Source organism: Papaver somniferum, chromosome 9, assembly GCF_003573695.1.
Source record: "Papaver somniferum cultivar HN1 chromosome 9, ASM357369v1, whole genome shotgun sequence".
Lineage (NCBI taxonomy): Eukaryota > Viridiplantae > Streptophyta > Magnoliopsida > Ranunculales > Papaveraceae > Papaver > Papaver somniferum.
In genome coordinates, this window is record NC_039366.1 from 105,966,274 (window position 1) to 105,974,697 (window position 8,424).

An 8,424-nucleotide genomic window follows, 5' to 3' on the forward strand; every position below is an offset into this window, starting at 1 on the left:
TTTAGTTTTTGGGTTGTGAAAATTGATTTGATGCATTATACTACTAGTGAATGAAAATCGAGTCTTGGTTTGTGAAAGTGACTTTGATGCATTACATTAGTGAACGGAATCGAATTTAGATTTGCGAAAGTGAGTTTAATGCATTAGTGAATGGGGTTTATTTTGATTAGTTCTTTGGGATTCGGTTTGGTGCGCGTAGGATTAAATGCATTGATTTGAAATGAGTTCTAGAAAAAAAAATATATCTGTCTGCTGCTGAAATGTCAGGCCTTTATGGCATCCCACCACTGGTGGATACCCTGGGAAGACTATTTGGGGAACAATAATGGTTTGTTTACCGTAATAACTCGACAATTAGATTAAGAATCTAGAATTTTAGATTGAAGATTTTGAGTAAGAAAATATGTCAGGCCTTTATGGCATCCCACCTCTGGTGGCTACCCTGGGAAGACTGTTCGGGGAACAGTAGTGGTTTGTTTACCGGAATAACTCTGAAAACTAGATTAAGGATCTAGGATCTAAGTTTCAAAATTGCTAGTAAGAAAATGTTGATTATTTGTGGCTGAGAATAGCGTAAGTATTACTGTGAATTTTTATGCATGATTTTAATTATCGTCTTTGTTGCATTTGTTTGATTTCGTTGCATTCTATTATTTTTTGAAACTTCATACTGGGTTGTGGTTTGCTCACCCCTTTTTCCTCCCTTTTCCACAGAGAATGAAGAAACATTATCCGTAAAAGAAATTATTATTTATCATGGGGATTTGGGCTTTGCGCATTCTGAATTAAACAAGAGTGTTGGTTTGTCTTAATATACTTTAATTTTGTAATTTTTATTTTACAGTTTTGTAATTTTAAAAGTAATATCATATTCCATTTTAGAAATTTCATTTGAGTTTGTTTTGTATTAAAAACTTTTGGAACGAAAAATCTGAACCTGCACGAGTGGCGGTCCAGAATTTGGACTGGCTGGTTGGATCGGACCCGACCCACAAGGTCGAATCCGTTTCCACTGGAAGTCCGAAAATCCGGGCTGTCACACGTCCCGAACTCCCTTGCGTACTCCGAATTTCTAACTAGGCTTGTGATGAACGAATTGGGATGCAAGACCTCAATAGTTTTCATAAATGTTAGGAACTTATACTCAATTCATGAGACTACACAGTCTCTGTTGCGCAAGGAAGAAAACTGAAAAACAACGTTTTTTTCAAAAATGTGATAGCGTCTTTTATCAACGTTTTCACGGTTTCACGGCCATTATAAATTTTAAGTACGTATCTATTTTCTTTAGGCCTTGTTTGGTAAAATTCATGATTATCTATTTATGATTATAGATAATCATAAATAAATAAATGATTTTAGTATAATTATTTTTATAAATTTTTTTCACAAACACCTTTCTCAAATACTACGTAATTATCTATGAAAAATGCTCTCAAAAAGAAGAGAAAAAATCAATGATCTAGGATTGTTTTCTAAGTCCCCTATTGCCTTTTTAGATCCCTCTTGATAGTTTAATAAAAATAGGAAGAAAAAACCCAACTCAATTTTATTAAAAAATAATAATAATTGATTATAATAACTTTTTAAAAACAAGTTTTTTTAAAGTAATTTTAAAATTAACATTTGACAGAAGAGGTTTTAGTTGGTATCCGAACAACAAGCTGAGAACCAACCCCTTTTTGAATAACAACACCTAATCTGTGAAAAATAAAACTACCAAAACCACTACCAGCGTCATGACTAACTAAACAATTTTTCAAACGCTTGAAAAAACAAACAGTATCATCACTAAGTTCCCCCAAGGTAGTAAAGGCTAGCACACCTAAACCATAGCCATGCGAAGTGCAAACATTCAAATATTTAGAACGTTTACGCGAGATTGCTTTTGAGATAGCCTGGCCTGGGACGAACGACCGAACACCATCCCCAGTAAAGGGGGAGACTCCTACGACATCCATACACACATCTTGGCCGTTTTCCCAGTTGAGAACAAGGATATATGCTGAACGTAGATCTTTATTATTCTCAGACAAAAAGTCCAAGGAAACTTCCTTGCAAGCATGGACACCAGATTTGAAAAACATATTCGCAATTACATCACGTACCAAGTCGTGGCGAAACTTCAGACCAACATCATTAGCACAATGAAGCGCGTGATCACCAAATATATCCATAGGCTTATTGCAACAAGAGCACAAACCATCCTCAACAAATAAAGGGATACCAAGGCGATAACAAACTACTGCTTTAAACTGTCTGGGGACAAGGCACTGATCTAGACCACTGATCGGAACATCCAAAAGGTAGTCTTGAGCGTGTTTGATCTGGTTGCATTGCCATAGAACGTAGTCTCTTGCAGATAAAGTAAATTGGTTGGGGATTTGCTTTTTAACCGCATCAAAATAAGTGACTTCCATGGAATGCATAGAAGGGGGGGCAATGTCATTGACGCAAAAGTTGGGAGGCAAACCACATACCTGAATGAAGTTCTGAAGAGCCGTCTGATAGGCAACTCCATTAACCGTTGAGAAGGAGCTACCAAGTATCACCTTCCGCACCGAGGCAGTCTGACTCTGTGAGGCAAGATAACAATAGGTGCGAGTATCAGCCATGGTATAAATACCAAGACCACCATCTTTGATAGGAAGAGTATCCAGTCTTTGTTGCAAAGGTCCAAACCCAGCCCCATCTCCAGTGATTAAAAGCCTCAAATATTGGATCAGATGGCCATCAAAGAGGTCAGAGGCCTGTTGTAGAGCTGTCAGATCAGTAGTACGCATAGCAAAATATAGTCTGGATACACCAACACAATTGCGGAGTAATAACATCTCACTCTGGGGATCTCTTAGCTTCTTGATAGCAGACATTAGCTGAATAGTCTTATTCACCCTATTAAGATCCATGTCACTCATGAATTCCAAATCCAAACTCACAGGTCCACCCAAAAGCTTAACTCCCTTGCTAGGTATACCAATATCCTAGGGGAAAACACCTACCTCCAAGCTACGTGGATCAGTAGTGGGCCAAAAGAACTCGGTATTCTTGATATTAAGATGAAGAACTCTACCTGGTCCTTCAGACTCAATAATGCTCAAAGCTCGAGCAACCTTCATTGTGTCGCCAATGATAGTGCCATCATCCAGGTACCAGGCACGCAAATCAAGCTTACACCGAGAAGCAATGGACTTCACAAGGGGGTGAGGAGTCAAGGCAAACAAAAGGGGACCGAGAGGATCACCTTGTTGAACACCGAGTGCGGAAGACAAGATATGTTGGTCATATTACAGTTTAGCAGGCCTAGCATAACAAAATTCTACCCAACGAGAAATACCTGGACAATGAAGCCGAACCTCTTTGATAAGAGAAGACCTGCTCACCATGTTGAAAGCATTCGAGAAATCAATAAGCAACATTGACATACTATCTGAGTGACCTTTCAACTCCAGCAAACTGTTGACAGAATGAAGTATACTCTCTCCTCCCATAGGCACTCCAACACCAAACTGATGATCCCCCAAATAAGATTGCATATCCTTGCCAACTGCAAAGGCAGCCACCTTAGAGACCAAACAGCACCATACAGTACCAACTTCTATTGGCCTAAGACCACCTCCAGGATTTAGTAAAGGTGTGAGGGGTGCACTAGAGATAAGCTCCCCTAAAACCTTAGGACACTTACCTGCCAACCAAAGGTTGACAACCCCTGTAATCGAAGCCATTAACTCATCTGACACTGCCGCTGCTGCACCACCTAATACGTCCACTAAATGCTGAGCCCGCAAATCATCACGACCACAAGAAGTACCTCTAGGAAAACTCTTAATGGCACCAACGACAGCCCTAGAGTCAACTGTTATTGGGTCGCCAATTACGACGTCATCCGGAATAGAGGGTGGAGGAGTTGCTGGGTGCTTGGATTGCAACTCAGCCAAAATTCTCTCGGTGCGAGGTGCCAAACCGTTAGAAGACAAGACACAAATCACAGCTGCGAGATGCCCATGACCAATCTTCTTACGACAAGCACTTAAATTAGCCACTTTCGGCTTCTTTTTGTCATCCTTTTTGGATGAGTATTGCTGGAATGGGAGGCGTAGCATCTTGGAGATCAAATTGAGGCAGCCCATTGGTTCCTTCCAAGTAATCAAAGCCTGTTGAATGGCTGCGATTTGAAGTCGCTTCCTGTTGGAAGACTTCTCTTCAGCCGAACGCGTAGGCATGTAAAGATTTAAAGTACAAATGGGAAGCAACAACAAACGAATCCAGGTCGACACATCCGAAGGTCTACACAGCACATTATCCAAGCATGTATTCAAGGCTCGGGAGAAGCCTAGTCTACACTGATGTGGGATGTTCGAAACTGTGGTAAACCGACGTTGGAAGACGGCATTAAGCAGGTCAGGCGAGAGTGAAAAAGACTCATCAGGTACAAATAACCGGGGAACAATGACCTCAGCTGAATCCACATGATATTCACAAACGTCCTCCGCTGATTCCATAAGAGCAACGACCTCAGCTAATTCCAACTGAGCAACACAAACGTCCTCAGCAGACTCCATATGAGCAACACAATCGACACCCTTAGCTACAGCTTCACTACCAACAGCAGCAACGTTCACAACAACAGCATCGAGCAAAACATACATGGAAGGCCTAGCAATACCATGTATGAGAAAGTCTGCTGAAGCACCAGGACCAGCGATGAAATTGTGACGAAATCCTTCCAAACCCTTGCAGGATGTTCTCCAAGCTCGTAATGTCATACAATGGCTGCAGAGCCACAAGCGTGACTGCTGAAGAACTGTTTCCCATGCACTGTAGACATGGAGATCGTTGGAGATGATGGTTCTGCAGTCAATCTTCTTGTCGTCTGTGGTAAAATGTCTATCTTGTAAGTGTTTTGCGAAGGAACCTCTTACATAGCAACTGAGAAGTAGATGAAGGCAGCGGTGTAAGAGAAGGTTGCTGAGAAGGTCGAGAGCAGCTAGGATTGCCGGATTGTAGAGATGCAGGCATGATAGAAAAAAATCCACAAAACCCTAAGAGGAAAAACAAAAACCCTAGGTTGAAAGAAAAAAAACCCAGGAGATAATGGATTTTTTCAATTATGATTGAAATAATTAATTATTGTGAAAACTACAGCCACACCCATTTTCCAGATTTTGGACACTGTGAAACCCACGCTCAAAAAAATACAGGCGCACACCCATTTTCTACGAAAAAATATCTCCCAAACCCATAGTTTCTGAAATTATGTTTCGGTCTTTTTTTCTTCTTCTTTTCTGATTCTGCTTTGGTCTCAGTTCTTCATTGGAGTTTCAATTCACATGCAAATCTCAACATCTTCGTATTTTGATAAACCTAGGGTTTTATAAGATTTTTTGTCTTTCCCAAACTTCATCCCTAATACTCCCGCAAAAAACCAGTGAGAAAGAGAGATCTAACAAAAGAAAGGGCTAACAGCTTCCCGTCATGGCATAACATGGTAGTGTTGCTGGAGAAATAGGTGGATTTGGTAGGGGGTTTGGTGGCCGTGGAGATAGGGGTAGAGGTGATAGGGGAACATGGAGAAATCGAGAAGCGGGATCTGCTGATGTTCAGTTTAAATGGAAGAGAAATCATGCAAGAACATGAGTTGTTGTTGTTGGTATCTAGGGTTTCATGGAGATGAAGATTTGGAGACGATTCATAGTTTAGATGAAATATTGGGATGAATTACAGATGGGTATTGGTCAGAAATCGAATTCAAAGAGAAATAAGAATAATTGAAGCCAAGAAACACACACAGTTGTGGGTTTGAGATGTTCTTGAGGTGGACTTCTAAATAGAATAGATGAAGATGATACTGGTGCCGCTATTATGCTGGTACCATTCATTTCAGAGACAGAGATGATTGAAGTGTTTCTGGTGATGAATGAGTCTGTCTAGATGAATGTATAAGAGTTTCCAAGGAAATTCTTTGGTGATATTGCAGTTGTTGGTTGCAAAGGAATTACAGGTGCTGTTAAAATACAGACAAGGGGATGAACTGAACTTGTTGTTGTGTGAAGATTGGGTTTGTGATAGACTTGCAGGTGGTGTGACTGAATGAAGTATGAGAAGCAGTTGCAGTGAAGTAGATGTATGTTTAGGTTGCAGTTGCAGGTGAGACAGGTGATGGGTATGCTTGAATGGTTCCCTTGATGTTATAAAGAGCAGTGAAATTGGTAACATATGTTGGTGATAATCTAAATGTGTCGAGAACTGAAATAAGCTATTGTGGTTTACTGCGCTACAATTGAGGAGGTTGTGTGCTTGCGAATGGATTGGCTTTGTGATGAGATTGTAAACTGAAGAATCTGGTGATTTGGATTACAGGGAACTGTAGGTGTTATGGTTGTGTTGATGCTATAGAGAACAACACAGAAAGAAAGTAGATGTTGTTCATGGTATTGAGATTGAGTTGTAGTTCAAGTTGTTGTAGTTGGCAATGGATGTGACTGCTACAGTCATGAATATAAGAGAAGAAGAAGGTGCTGCTGCGAAGAACGGCTTAAGGAAATGGAGCTGTAGCTTTGTTTGAGTTGCAGGTGATGTTGTAAGTAGTATGTGAACTGAGATGCAGGTGACGCTGTTGAGTTCGTGTATGAATGCAGTGGTAGTGCACGTGATTCTGCAATGAAGCTGACATGGAACTGGTGATTGTGCTGAAGGGTAGTTCTGAGATGGAATCAGAGAGGTTGCAGAGATGGAATCAGAGAGGTTGCAGAGATGGGTTTTAATTGATTTAGATGATGGTGGTTATGCACTGGTCTGGTGGTGGAATTATAATTGAAATTGTGATTAAATGGGAATGATACTAGTGGAGTGTGGAACTGGAGACGCAGATGCCAAGAATGAGATGATGTTGGGCTGACATTGCAGCTATTGAATGAATATGATGGCAAGAGATACCACTGAACTGATCTGGTGAATGAATATCAGTTGTTCATGCAATTGCAGGTGGGGCTATGAAGTTGGTGGCTGAATTGCAGTATGTGTTTGGAGATTGGTAATGCAATGAGTGACTTGAAGTGCAGGTAAGAGTCGAAGCTGCAGCTGTGAAGAAGGCACATCCATCATGGTTGTACTGAACTGGTGAAGTGCATTCATTGCGCAACACATATTCAACCGGGCAATGAAATGAAGAAAAAAAATGGCTGAATAATCTTTTATGCAGCTACGAAAATGGTTGCATAACGGTTATGCATCTAAAAAACTTGTTATACAGTCTCGAAAATAGTCGCATAACACGTTATGCAACAACTATTCAGTCGAGAAACTGTCTGCATAACATGTTATACATTCGTGAAAATGGATGCATAACCTGTTATGCATCTACAAAATTTGTTGCATAACCTGTTATGTAGTCCAGAAAACCTGCATAACCTGTTATGCAGGTTTAATTGCAGATGATGGTGTAAATACATGAAAGAAGATGATGGTGTAAATACATGATTTTGACCAAGAGCCCCCGAATAACTGAAAGATAATGGTTTGCGTGGGAGTTAATGAAACATGAAAGAAGATGATGATGTGGTTATGACTGCATAACATGTCATTCAGTCGAGAAACTGTCTGCATAACATGTTATGCATTCGTGAAAATGGATGCATAACCTGTTATGCATTTACAAAATTTATTGCATAACTTGTTATGCAGTCCACAAAACCTGCATAACCTGTTATGCGTCCGAAAATATGGCTACATAATGCATAACCTGATATGCATCCGTAAATATGGATGCATACTGCATTATGCATCAATTTTTTATATGTATAGCTAAAATCAACCAAAACAATGGTTACATAACTTGTTATAGATGCATAACTTTGTTATGCAGATACATAACTTGTTATGCAGTCGAAAAATGGTTGCACAATTCGTTATGCGTCTGCAGAATGTGTTATGCATCGTTTTTGGTAACTACATAATGATTAAGTATCAAGTTTTCAAAAAATTTCCCTAAAATGAGGATCACCTCCGATTTTTTCGTTAAAAACAAAAATTTGATATTCTTGTTTGTACTCGTTGCGTAGCTCTTTTAAAAATATTTCCAACGATATAAAATTTGTAAAATTCTAAGGCGCGGATTTTTAGATATGTTATGTCCAAGTTCGCTGCCAATTATACCCCTGAAAAAGATAGTATGCATAACGAGTTATGCCTGAAAAGATAATATGCATAACTAGATATGCATTGATTCATATAATAATTTCATATAATTATGGGTGTCACGGTATACAAAATTAATTATGGGCCTGAGAACGAGAATATTATTTTTTTTGGGTCTCCCTAATTTCGGCTTAATTATTATGGTTACCAAACATATATGTAATGGCTTGTGGGCTGATATAACCCGTTATTTAAGCCCGCATTTCGGTTCCCTGTTGTGTTTGTATCAAA